This window comes from Phyllobates terribilis, unplaced genomic scaffold, assembly GCF_046119375.1.
Source record: "Phyllobates terribilis strain yellow unplaced genomic scaffold, ASM4611937v1 Scaffold_2__4_contigs__length_985480577, whole genome shotgun sequence".
In the NCBI taxonomy this organism is placed as follows: Eukaryota; Metazoa; Chordata; class Amphibia; order Anura; family Dendrobatidae; genus Phyllobates; species Phyllobates terribilis.
The window spans coordinates 906,831,519-906,846,593 of NW_027362762.1; positions in this window are offsets into that span (position 1 = coordinate 906,831,519).

The following is a 15,075-nucleotide window of genomic DNA, read 5'->3' on the forward strand; positions in this document are numbered from 1 at the left end:
AACCTGATGGAGGTCAGTATAGATGGACTAATAGAGAAAGTCCCACACACTGCTAGAAGGCCAACTATTTTTTCAGAGCTAGATGCAGAAAAAAATTATATTCAGTTTGCAACCTGATGGAGGTCAGTATGGATGGACTAACAGAACAAGTCCCACACACAGCTAGAAGCCCAAATATTTTTTCAGAGGTAGATGCAGATAAAAATTATTTTTAATTTGCAACCTGATGGAGGTCAGTATAGATGGACTAATAGAGAAAGTCCCACACACTGCTAGAAGGCCAAATATTTTTTCAGAGCTAGATGCAGATAAAAATTATTTTTAATTTGCAAACTGATGGAGGTCAGTACAGATGGACTAATAGAGAAAGTCCCACACACTGCTAGAAGGCCAAATATTTTTTCAGAGCTAGATGCAGATAAAAATTATTTTTAATTTGCAACCTGATGGAGGTCAGTATAGATGGAGTAATAGAGAAAGTCCCACACACTGCTAGAAGGCCAAATATTTTTTCAGAGCTAGATGCAGATAAAAATTATTTTTAATTTGCAACCTGATGGAGGTCAGTATAGATGGACTAATAGAGAAAGTCCCACACACTGCTAGAAGGCCAACTATTTTTTCAGAGCTAGATGCAGAAAAAAATTATATTCAGTTTGCAACCTGATGGAGGTCTGTATAGATGGATTAATAGAAAAAGACCCACACACAGCTAGAAGCCCAATATTTTTTCAGAGGTAGATGCAGAAACAAAATATATTCAGTTTGCAACCTGATGGAGGTCTGTATAGATGGATTAATAGAACAAGTCCCACACACAGCTAGAAGCCCAATATTTTTTCAGAGGTAGATGCAGAAAAAAAATTATTTTTAATTTGCAACCTGATGGAGGTCAGTATAGATGGACTAATAGAGAAAGTCCCACACACTGCTAGAAGGCCAAATATTTTTCAGAGCTAGATGCAGAAAAAAATTATATTCAGTTTGCAACCTGATGGAGGTCAGTATAGATGGACTAATAGAACAAGTCCCACACACTGCTAGAAGGCCAAATATTTTTTCAGAGCTAGATGCAGATAAAATTATTTTTAATTTGCAACCTGATGGAGGTCAGTATAGATGGACTAATAGAGAAAGTCCCACACACTGCTAGAAGGCCAAATATTTTTTCAGAGCTAGATGCAGATAAAAATTATTTTTAATTTGCAACCTGATGGAGGTCAGTATAGATGGACTAATAGAGAAAGTCCCACACACTGCTAGAAGGCCAAATATTTTTTCAGAGCTAGATGCAGATAAAAATTATTTTTAATTTGCAACCTGATGGAGGTCAGTATAGATGGACTAATAGAAAAAGTCCCACACACTTCTAGAAGGCCAACTATTTTTTCAGAGCTAGATGGAGAAAAAAATTATATTCAGTTTGCAACCTGATGGAGGTCAGTATAGATGGATTAATAGAACAAGTCCCACACACAGCTAGAAGCCCAATATTTTTTCAGAGGTAGATGCAGAAAAAATATATATTCAGTTTGCAACCTGATGGAGGTCTGTATAGATGGATTAATAGAACAAGTCCCACACACTGCTAGAAGCCCAATATTTTTTCAGAGGTAGATGCAGAAAAAAAAATATTTTTAATTTGCAACCTGATGGAGGTCAGTATAGATGGACTAATAGAGAAAGTCTCACACACTGCTAGAAGGCCAAATATTTTTTCAGAGCTAGATGCAGAAAAAAATTATATTCAGTTTGCAACCTGATGGAGGTCAGTATAGATGGACTAATAGAACAAGTCCCACACACAGCTAGAAGCCCAAATATTTTTTCAGAGGTAGATGCAGATAAAAATTATTTTTAATTTGCAACCTGATGGAGGTCAGTATAGATGGACTAATAGAGAAAGTCCCACACACTGCTAGAAGGCCAAATATTTTTTCAGAGCTAGATGCAGATAAAAATTATTTTTAATTTGCAAACTGATGGAGGTCAGTATAGATGGACTAATAGAGAAAGTCCCACACACTGCTAGAAGGCCAAATATTTTTTCAGAGCTAGATGCAGATAAAAATTATTTTTAATTTGCAACCTGATGGAGGTCAGTATAGATGGACTAATAGAGAAAGTCCCACACACTGCTAGAAGGCCAAATATTTTTTCAGAGCTAGATGCAGAAAAAAATTATATTCAGTTTGCAACCTGATGGAGGTCAGTATTGATGGACTAATAGAACAAGTCCCACACACAGCTAGAAGCCCAAATATTTTTTCAGAGGTAGATGCAGATAAAAATTATTTTTAATTTGCAACCTGATGGAGGTCAGTATAGATGGACTAATAGAGAAAGTCCCACACACTGCTAGAAGGCCAAATATTTTTTCAGATCTAGATGCAGATAAAAATAATTTTTAATTTGCAACCTGATGGAGGTCAGTATAGATGGACTAATAGAGAAAGTCCCACACACTGCTAGAAGGCCAAATATTTTTTCAGAGCTAGATGCAGATAAAAATTATTTTTAATTTGCAACCTGATGGAGGTCAGTATAGATGGACTAATAGAGAAAGTCCCACACACTGCTAGAAGGCCAACTATTTTTTCAGAGCTACATGCAGAAAAAAATTATATTCAGTTTGCAACCTGATGGAGGTCTGTATAGGTGGATTAATAGAACAAGTCCCACACACAGCTAGAAGCCCATTATTTTTTCAGAGGTAGATGCAGAAAAAAAATTATTTTTAATTTGCAACCTGATGGAGGTCAGTATAGATGGACTAATAGAGAAAGTCCCACACACTGCTAGAAGGCCAAATATTTTTTCAGAGCTAGATGCAGATAAAAATTATTTTTAATTTGCAACCTGATGGAGGTCAGTATAGATGGACTAATAGAGAAAGTCCCACACACAGCTAGAAGGCCAACTATTTTTTCAGAGCTAGATGTAGAAAAAAATTATATTCAGTTTGCAACCTGATGGAGGTCTGTATAGATGGATTAATAGAACAAGTCCCACACACAGCTAGAAGCCCAATATTTTTTCAGAGGTAGATGCAGAAAAAATATATATTCAGTTTGCAACCTGATGGAGGTCTGTATAGATGGATTAATAGAACAAGTCCCACACACAGCTAGAAGCCCAATATTTTTTCAGAGGTAGATGCAGAAAAAAAATTATTTTTAATTTGCAACCTGATGGAGGTCAGTATAGATGGACTAATAGAGAAAGTCCCACACACTGCTAGAAGGTCAAATATTTTTCCAGAGCTAGATGCAGAAAAAAATTATATTCAGTTTGCAACCTGATGGAGGTCAGTATAGATGGACTAATAGAACAAGTCCCACACACAGCTAGAAGCCCAAATATTTTTTCAGAGGTAGATGCAGATAAAAATTATTTTTAATTTGCAACCTGATGGAGGTCAGTATAGATGGACTAATAGAGAAAGTCCCACACACTTCTAGAAGGCCAAATATTTTTTCAGAGCTAGATGCAGATAAAAATTATTTTTAATTTGCAACCTGATTGAGGTTAGTATAGATGGACTAATAGAGAAAGTCCCACACACTGCTAGAAGGCCAAATATTTTTTCAGAGGTAGATGCAGATAAAAATTATTTTTAATCTGCAACCTGATGGAGGTCAGTATAGATGGACTAATAGAGAAAGTCCCACACACTGCTAGAAGGCCAAATATTTTTTCAGAGCTAGATGCAGATAAAAATTATTTTTAATTTGCAACCTGATGGAGGTCAGTATAGATGGACTAATAGAGAAAGTCCCACACACTGCTAGAAGGCCAAATATTTTTTCAGAGCTAGATGCAGATAAAAATTATTTTTAATTTGCAACCTGATGGAGGTCAGTATAGATGGACTAATAGAGAAAGTCCCACACACTGCTAGAAGGCCAAATATTTTTTCAGAGCTAGATGCAGATAAAAATTATTTTTAATTTGCAACCTGATGGAGGTCAGTATAGATGGACTAATAGAGAAAGTCCCACACACTGCTAGAAGGCCAACTATTTTTTCAGAGCTAGATGCAGAAAAAAATTATATTCAGTTTGCAACCTGATGGAGGTCAGTATGGATGGACTAACAGAACAAGTCCCACACACAGCTAGAAGCCCAAATATTTTTTCAGAGGTAGATGCAGATAAAAATTATTTTTAATTTGCAACCTGATGGAGGTCAGTATAGATGGACTAATAGAGAAAGTCCCACACACTGCTAGAAGGCCAAATATTTTTTCAGAGCTAGATGCAGATAAAAATTATTTTTAATTTGCAAACTGATGGAGGTCAGTACAGATGGACTAATAGAGAAAGTCCCACACACTGCTAGAAGGCCAAATATTTTTTCAGAGCTAGATGCAGATAAAAATTATTTTTAATTTGCAACCTGATGGAGGTCAGTATAGATGGAGTAATAGAGAAAGTCCCACACACTGCTAGAAGGCCAAATATTTTTTCAGAGCTAGATGCAGATAAAAATTATTTTTAATTTGCAACCTGATGGAGGTCAGTATAGATGGACTAATAGAGAAAGTCCCACACACTGCTAGAAGGCCAACTATTTTTTCAGAGCTAGATGCAGAAAAAAATTATATTCAGTTTGCAACCTGATGGAGGTCTGTATAGATGGATTAATAGAAAAAGACCCACACACAGCTAGAAGCCCAATATTTTTTCAGAGGTAGATGCAGAAACAAAATATATTCAGTTTGCAACCTGATGGAGGTCTGTATAGATGGATTAATAGAACAAGTCCCACACACAGCTAGAAGCCCAATATTTTTTCAGAGGTAGATGCAGAAAAAAAATTATTTTTAATTTGCAACCTGATGGAGGTCAGTATAGATGGACTAATAGAGAAAGTCCCACACACTGCTAGAAGGCCAAATATTTTTCAGAGCTAGATGCAGAAAAAAATTATATTCAGTTTGCAACCTGATGGAGGTCAGTATAGATGGACTAATAGAACAAGTCCCACACACTGCTAGAAGGCCAAATATTTTTTCAGAGCTAGATGCAGATAAAATTATTTTTAATTTGCAACCTGATGGAGGTCAGTATAGATGGACTAATAGAGAAAGTCCCACACACTGCTAGAAGGCCAAATATTTTTTCAGAGCTAGATGCAGATAAAAATTATTTTTAATTTGCAACCTGATGGAGGTCAGTATAGATGGACTAATAGAGAAAGTCCCACACACTGCTAGAAGGCCAAATATTTTTTCAGAGCTAGATGCAGATAAAAATTATTTTTAATTTGCAACCTGATGGAGGTCAGTATAGATGGACTAATAGAGAAAGTCCCACACACTTCTAGAAGGCCAACTATTTTTTCAGAGCTAGATGGAGAAAAAAATTATATTCAGTTTGCAACCTGATGGAGGTCAGTATAGATGGATTAATAGAACAAGTCCCACACACAGCTAGAAGCCCAATATTTTTTCAGAGGTAGATGCAGAAAAAATATATATTCAGTTTGCAACCTGATGGAGGTCTGTATAGATGGATTAATAGAACAAGTCCCACACACTGCTAGAAGCCCAATATTTTTTCAGAGGTAGATGCAGAAAAAAAAATATTTTTAATTTGCAACCTGATGGAGGTCAGTATAGATGGACTAATAGAGAAAGTCTCACACACTGCTAGAAGGCCAAATATTTTTTCAGAGCTAGATGCAGAAAAAAATTATATTCAGTTTGCAACCTGATGGAGGTCAGTATAGATGGACTAATAGAACAAGTCCCACACACAGCTAGAAGCCCAAATATTTTTTCAGAGGTAGATGCAGATAAAAATTATTTTTAATTTGCAACCTGATGGAGGTCAGTATAGATGGACTAATAGAGAAAGTCCCACACACTGCTAGAAGGCCAAATATTTTTTCAGAGCTAGATGCAGATAAAAATTATTTTTAATTTGCAAACTGATGGAGGTCAGTATAGATGGACTAATAGAGAAAGTCCCACACACTGCTAGAAGGCCAAATATTTTTTCAGAGCTAGATGCAGATAAAAATTATTTTTAATTTGCAACCTGATGGAGGTCAGTATAGATGGACTAATAGAGAAAGTCCCACACACTGCTAGAAGGCCAAATATTTTTTCAGAGCTAGATGCAGAAAAAAATTATATTCAGTTTGCAACCTGATGGAGGTCAGTATTGATGGACTAATAGAACAAGTCCCACACACAGCTAGAAGCCCAAATATTTTTTCAGAGGTAGATGCAGATAAAAATTATTTTTAATTTGCAACCTGATGGAGGTCAGTATAGATGGACTAATAGAGAAAGTCCCACACACTGCTAGAAGGCCAAATATTTTTTCAGATCTAGATGCAGATAAAAATAATTTTTAATTTGCAACCTGATGGAGGTCAGTATAGATGGACTAATAGAGAAAGTCCCACACACTGCTAGAAGGCCAACTATTTTTTCAGAGCTAGATGCAGAAAAAAATTATATTCAGTTTGCAACCTGATGGAGGTCAGTATAGATGGATTAATAGAACAAGTCCCACACACAGCTAGAAGCCCAATATTTTTTCAGAGGTAGATGCAGAAAAAAATATATTCAGTTTGCAACCTGATGGAGGTCTGTAGAGATGGATTAATAGAACAAGTCCCACACACAGCTAGAAGCCCAATATTTTTTCAGAGGTAGATGCAGAAAAAAAATATATTCAGTTTGCAACCTGATGGAGGTCAGTATAGATGGACTAATAGAGAAAGTCCCACACACTGCTATAAGGCCAAATATTTTTTCAGAGGTAGATGCAGATAAAAAATATTTTTAATTTGCAACCTGATGGAGGTCGGTATAGATGGACTAATAGAGAAAGTCCCACACACTGCTAGAAGGCCAAATATTTTTTCAGATCTAGATGCAGATAAAAATTATTTTTAATTTGCAACCTGATGGAGGTCAGTATAGATGGACTAATAGAGAAAGTCCCACACACTGCTAGAAGGCCAAATATTTTTTCAGAGCTAGATGCAGAAAAAAATTATATTCAGTTTGCAACCTGATGGAGGTCAGTATAGATGGACTAATAGAACAAGTCCCACACACTGCTAGAAGCCCAAATATTTTTTCAGAGCTAGATGCAGAAAAAAATTATATTCAATTTGCAACCTGATGGAGGTCAGTATAGATGGACTAATAGAGAAAGTCCGACACACTGCTAGAAGGCCAAATATTTTTTCAGAGGTAGATGCAGATAAAAATTATTTTTAATTTGCAACCTGATGGAGGTCAGTATAGATGGACTAATAGAGAAAGTCCCACACACTTCTAGAAGGCCAACTATTTTTTCAGAGCTAGATGCAGAAAAAAATTATATTCAGTTTGCAACCTGATGGAGGTCAGTATAGATGGATTAATAGAACAAGTCCCACACACAGCTAGAAGTCCAATATTTTTTCAGAGGTAGATGCAGAAAAAATATATATTCAGTTTGCAACCTGATGGAGGTCTGTATAGATGGATTAATAGAACAAGTCCCACACACTGCTAGAAGCCCAATATTTTTTCAGAGGTAGATGCAGAAAAAAAATTATTTTTAATTTGCAACCTGATGGAGGTCAGTATAGATGGACTAATAGAGAAAGTCCCACACACTGCTAGAAGGCCAAATATTTTTTCAGAGCTAGATGCAGAAAAAAATTATATTCAGTTTGCAACCTGATGGAGGTCAGTATAGATGGACTAATAGAACAAGTCCCACACACAGCTAGAAGCTCAAATATTTTTTCAGAGGTAGATGCAGATAAAAATTATTTTTAATTTGCAACCTGATGGAGGTCAGTATAGATGGACTAATAGAGAAAGTCCCACACACTGCTAGAAGGCCAAATATTTTTTCAGAGCTAGATGCAGATAAAAATTATTTTTAATTTGCAACCTGATGGAGGTCAGTATAGATGGACTAATAGAGAAAGTCCCACACACTGCTAGAAGGCCAAATATTTTTTCAGAGCTAGATGCAGAAAAAAATTATATTCAGTTTGCAACCTGATGGAGGTCAGTATAGATGGACTAATAGAACAAGTCCCACACACAGCTAGAAGCCCAAATATTTTTTCAGAGGTAGATGCAGATAAAAATTATTTTTAATTTGCAACCTGATGGAGGTCAGTATAGATGGACTAATAGAGAAAGTCCCACACACTGCTAGAAGGCCAAATATTTTTTCAGATCTAGATGCAGATAAAAATTATTTTTAATTTGCAACCTGATGGAGGTCAGTATAGATGGACTAATAGAGAAAGTCCCACACACTGCTAGAAGGCCAACTATTTTTTCAGAGCTAGATGCAGAAAAAAATGATTTTCAGTTTGCAACCTGATGGAGGTCAGTATAGATGGATTAATAGAACAAGTCCCACACACAGCTAGAAGTCCAATATTTTTACAGAGGTAGATGCAGAAAAAAAATATATTCAGTTTGCAACCTGATGGAGGTCAGTATAGATGGACTAATAGAGAAAGTCCCACACACTGCTATAAGGCCAAATATTTTTTCAGAGGTAGATGCAGATAAAAAATATTTTTAATTTGCAACCTGATGGAGGTCAGTATAGATGGACTAATAGAGAAAGTCCCACACACTGCTAGAAGGCCAAATATTTTTTCAGATCTAGATGCAGATAAAAATTATTTTTAATTTGCAACCTGATGGAGGTCAGTATAGATGGACTAATAGAGAAAGTCCCACACACTGCTAGAAGGCCAAATATTTTTTCAGAGCTAGATGCAGAAAAAAATTATATTCAGTTTGCAACCTGATGGAGGTCAGTATAGATGGACTAATAGAACAAGTCCCACACACTGCTAGAAGCCCAAATATTTTTTCAGAGCTAGATGCAGAAAAAAATTATATTCAATTTGCAACCTGATGGAGGTCAGTATAGATGGACTAATAGAATGATGCTATGCCCAAAAGATTTTACTTCACTAGGTGCAGTAAAAAAATTGGTATTCTATACACAGGTGGTATATCTTGCAACACAGATAGGCTACTCCACTGACTAACACACTCTGCAATAGGCCAAAAAGGATTAGCTTTGGTAGATTCAGCCAAATGCTGTGAAAAAAACTTGCACAGCACTGGCACAGACCTGCCTGGCAAAAACTGATAGGAACTGATGTAACCTAGTCCTGAAAAGGACTGCAATTACAATTAGTCTTTACTCCCACAATCTATCTATTTAAGAGCACAGACCTGCCTGATAAAAGTCGTAGGAAATGCTGTAACCTAGTCCTTAAAAGGACTGCAATCACAACTATTCCCTACTCCCAAGCTATCTGTAGATTTGTGGGAAAATTGGCTTGAAATTAACAAGGTATAGCCCACACAGCAACAGCGGTGCCGTCTAACACGCAGCTGCAGCAGTGAGAAAATGGTGGCGACGGGGAAAATGGCTTGGTCTTATAGGGCAAGGACATGTGACATACACTGCCAATGACACATGCCCTTGCTTGTGTGAAAAACAGCAGTTCGCTCCGTGTGTGCGCTGCTGATAGGCTGACAGACTGCACCTCCCCACTGCAAATGCGGGAAAGAGAAAAAAAAATGGAGTTCTTCATTATTCCTGCAGAGATCCATCCCCTGCCTCTCCCCCCACCCCGCTGTACACTCAAACTGCGTATTAACATTAATTTTCATCATTACTGAGAAAAAATCCAGTTATGATTTTGGTGCACGAACAGTTATCGAACATAACCTCGAACAGCCGAATTTTTCTCAAATCGTTCGTGTTCGCCGAACGGCTCGAACACCGCCCAAAACAGCTCGAATTTGAGATTGGCGAACAGTTCGAGTAGAACAACGCTCATCTCTACTCATCAATAACTAAGAATGACATAACCTGTTTTTTGGTTTCTTGATTGGGTCAGACGTCGATTGTATCCACCCTCCTAGCTTCTAGTGGAAATTCATTGGCTACCCTCAGTATTTACTTCTGAAACTGATAGAGCACAGTGAGTTGGGTATACACAAGATCATTATGACATGTCTCTAAATTACTGGTTCCCAAATTCTACGTTACCTGATCAGTCATGAGACATTGCTACAGTAGTACCAGGTTCGGCACAACTAAGAGTGGAATCACCAAGACATGTCTCTAGAGCACACATGTCAAACTCTGGCCCGCGACACCAGAACCACCACCGCTATGTGGGGCCATTATTCTGTATGGAGGACTTTATGGGGCTCATTATTCTGTATGGAGGACTATGTGGTGCCCATTATTCTGTATGGAGGACTATGTGGTGCCCATTATTCTGTATGGAGGACTATGTGGGGCCATTATTCTGTATGGAGGACTTTATGGGGCCCATTATACTGTATGGAGGACTATGTGAGACCCATTATTCTGTATGGAGGACTTTATGGGGCCCATTATTCTGTATGGAGGACTATGTGGGGCCATTATTCTGTATGGAGGACTTTATGGGGCCCATTATACTGTATGGAGGACTATGTGAGGCCCATTATTCTGTATGGAGGACTTTATGGGGCCCATTATTCTGTATGGAGGACTATGTGGAGCCCATTATACTGTATGGAGGACTATGTGAGGCCCATTATTTTGTATGGAGGACTATGTGGGGCCCATTATTTTGTATGGGCAACTGTGTGGGGCCCATTATTCTGTATGGAGGACTATGTGGGGCCCATTATACTGTATGGAGGACTATGTGGGGCCCATTATTTTGTATGGACGACTGTGTGGGGCCCATTATTCTGTATGGAGGACTATGTGGGGCCCATTATACTGTATGGAGGACTATGTGGGGCCCATTATACTGTATGGAGGACTATGTGGGGCCCATTATTTTGTATGGACGACTGTGTGGGGCCCATTATTCTGTATGCTGGTTGGCCTGTGGCTTTGGCCAAGTTTTTCATGTTGGCCCTCTGTGTGTTTTGAGTTTGACATCCCTGCTCTAGAGCAATACTGATTACCAAACAACTACAGGTCACATTCTCAATATCACACAATGTTACTACATTACTAGCTCCCCCATGGTCCCAAATCACAGTAACATCATCAGACACTTCCATAAGAAGGCAAGGTTTGGCACAGTTAAGAGGGGAAAAAATTACCTCATCATCATTGAGCATTACAACAGAGTTTGAAGGGTCATCTGCAAAATACAGAATACCAGCCATCCCAGATCAGTACCTAATAAGATATCCCCACCTTACACCCCAGTCAAGATAAACCTAGGCCATCAGCAGGGCAGGGTTGATTACTTCAATTCCTGTAACAGTCAGGGTGTTGTCTGGTATAATATCATTGGACGAAATAAGTTCTGGATGGACCAGGGGCATCTCAGTACCAATGTCTCGTAGGTCCAAAGTAACTGTATAGCCAATAGTAGTGGACTGTAAATTGTCACTGGGTTTACCTACCCACAAATAAAACAGCTGGAGAAGTGACAGAGAGCTTGGGTGAGTGGGTGCTCTTCTTTTTGTCATTGTAGATAGTGCTGGCATGTCCCACTTTGTTGCACACAAAACATCTGCAGGAATCAAATGCAGGCCTAGTAGTGGGAGTTGTGGCAAGACCCAGTGAGGGTTGGTGGGTAAGGGTGTTGGGTATTGGCTCACTCTCTTTGCAGCTGGTGACTGCTTCTGCACCTCAGGTATTCAATTGACAACATATGAATCTAAAATCTGTGCTGCATCCTTGTGTTCCCAGTCTCCGACAAACTGTCGTACTTCTGTGGGGCAAATGTGCAAAAATTGATCTTAACCCATCAGGTCCTTTAAGTCCTCAAAGGTAGAAAAGGATAATCCTTGGACCCACTGATAAAGGTTGGTATTCAACCCATCAACCACATCAGATTAACTGTTGTTAGATATACATTGGATTGTCTAGAATATTTTGCGGTATACTTTTGGGGTGAGATTCTGTATCAATGTCTGTTCAATGGCCTTGTAATCCTCATCTTTGTTTTGGGGGAGAGCGGCAAATATTTCCAGGGCTTTGCCTCTTAACCATGGGGTTAGGTACCTGGCCCATTGCTCACTAGGAAGAGAGTACTGTCTGCAAGTCTTTTGGAATCCTCCTAGGAAAGTGTCCAGGTCTCCATCGATTTTCATAACAGGAAAGTGCTCCAAAAGGTTTTTAAAAGTGTCTGCATCACTGTTCTGTGGGTTGTAGCGCTGCCTTTGGGGTCTTGCTAACACCAACTGGCACTCTCTTTTTCTGCAGCGTCTCACTCAGCCTGCAGCTGTTACTCTGCATTAGTGTTGAGCCACCCCCGTAGTGTTCGAGTTCGGTTCGGTTCGTCGAACACTCGTATGTTCGCCGAACTGTTCGTCGAGCACCTTCGAACACCATTAAAACCAATGGCAGGCAAACAAAAACACATAGAAACACATAGAAAACACCTTCAAAGGTGTCCAAAAGCTGACAAACTGCTCAGAAGACACAACTAACACATGGAAAAGTGACAAGTACATATAGTCATGCGAAAAGAAAAGAGGTGGAGGAGTAACAGGAGGAGGAGACACAGATATGGGCATGTCATGCCCTTCTAAAACCAAAAAAGTGCGAAGCCGACACGGCCAGTCCGTTCCTGCCCGTGCGACCTCCGTGTCGACGGGTTTGTGCCAGAGCCGCGGTGGACCCTGACGGCCAGCCCCCCTCTCCCAATACTGATGCATACCCGCTGGTGGGTCGAGACAGCCCCCCTGCGGAGGAGGCAGGTCTAATCTTTTTAATTTAAATTGTCTCTCTAATTTGAATGAGTACACTTTAAATCCTTTTACAAGGATCTATTGAAGGGCAAATCTCATGCCAGCAGCCGCGGTAATTCCAGCTCCAGTAGCGTCCACTAAAGCTGCTGCAGTTAAAAAGCTTTTATAAGGATCGAGCTCAGCGGTCCACCGCAAGGCGTCCTACCGCCAGTCCCAGCCCCTGTGCCTTGGGGTGCCTCCCCGATGCTCTTCACTGAGTGTCCCGGGGGCCCGAACCATTTCCTTTGAAAAAATTAAGTGTCCAAACTACAGGTGGTGTAGCTTGCTTAACAGCTGGGATAATCTGCTGACTAGCAGACACTGCTACTAGGCACAAAGTATTTTCTGGGCTAGATACAGTTAAAAATTTGTAATTAGATACTCTCGTTGGATGCTGAGAAAGCATTCCATAGAGTCTCCTGGCACGCCATATATTATTCTCTTAAAAAGCTTGGGGTAGGGGTCTAGGGGACCCTTTTATAGGCAAAATCACGGCGTTAGGCTGAAGATAAATGGAACATTTTCATCACCTTTCATAAGCACCAATGGGACAAGACAGGGATGTCCTCTGTCCCCTCTCTTATACATCCTAGTGACGGAGCACATGCTCTCATCAATTCGCCATAACCCCAATATTAGGTGGATTGAGGTGGGAGGCACCGAGTACAAGTGCTCTGCATTTGCTGATGATGTCCTAGTATACATCACTCAATCACATATATCCATCCCTGCTGTTATGGCTGAAATAGATCACTTTGTTACATGGTCACATTTTAAAATCAATGCAGCGAAGTCTGAGGCCCTCGATGTCTCCCTCCCCAAATCCATACAGGATTCCATCCAGTCCAACTTTCCCTTTGCCTGGCCCTCACAGGGTATCAAATACTTAAGAATTCGTATTCATAGAGATCTCTCCCGTCTATGTTATCTTAATTTTGGGCCCTTTATTGAACAACTCCATACAGACCACGGTTGGCAAGTTAGAACTGTAAGATTCACTACGTGAACCACTGGTGTTTTGTGGAAAAGCACATGTACACTGTGTTCCAAATTATTATGCAAAAAGTGTTTAGGAGTGATAAGGGAAGAATTTGCTTGTTTGTCAGTTAAACTCATTGATGGTGATGTGTGTCAGGGCTCTTTATATCACTGTAAGCAATTGCAGACACCTGTGCTAATTAGTTTGGCAGGTGTGTCCAATGAAAGGCAAGACTACTTAAGAAGGCTGTCCCACATTATTAAGCAGCCTACATTTTCTGCCAAAATAGGAAAGAAAAAAGATGTGTCGGCTGCTGATAAGCAACAAATTCTGGAGTGTTTAAGTCAAGGCATGACTACAATCAACATTGCCAAGACACTTCATCCTGATCATCGCACAATCAAGAAGTATGTATCTGATTCACAGTACACACGTGTGCGTGCTGATAAGGGAAAATTGAGGACTCTTTCCTACAGGCAATTACGTCAGGTTAAAAGACCAGCGGCAAAAAAAGCCTTGTCATAGCAGCAGACAAGTTTTTGAAGCTGCTGTTGCCTCCAACGTCCCCCGAACAACAAGATGCAGGGTCCTTCAGAGGTTTGCAGCTGTGCGTAAGCCATCCTGTCGACCTCCTCTATCCACTGTACACAAGCAGAAACGGCTCCAGTGGGCCAAACAATACATGAAGACTGACTTCAAAACTGTTTTGTTCACCGATGAGTGCCGTGCAAAGCTCGATGGTCCAGATGGATGGAGTGGAGGATGGCTGGTTGATGGACACCCCATGCAAACACGGCTACAGCGCCAACAAGGAGGAGGTGGAGTAATGTTTTGGGCTGGAATCATGGGGAGAGAGATTGTCAGCCCCTTTAGGATCCCTGAAGGGGTAAAGATGAACTCCATAATGTATGTGGAGTTTCTCAAACAGCACTTCCTGCCATGGTTCAAGAAGAAGAACCGTGTATTCCGCAGCAAGATCATTTTCATGCATGATGATGCACAGTCTCATGCTGCACATAACACATCTGCATCTCTGGCTGATATGGGCAGAAAAGAGGACAAACTTATGGTGTGACCCCCATGCTCCCCTGACCTCAACCCCATTGAGAACCTCTGGAGCATCATCAAAAGCAGTGTCTATGATGGCAGGAGGCAGTTCACATCTAAGCAACAGCTCTGGTAGGGTATTCTGTCCTCATGCAAAACAATTGAAGCAGAAACCATCCAAAACCTGACAAATTCAATGGACGAGAGAGTTCAGAAGCTCCTTTCGAACAAGGGGTCCTATGTGCAAATGTAACATCACCTAGAATAAAGTTTTGAGTTGAAAACTGTTTGA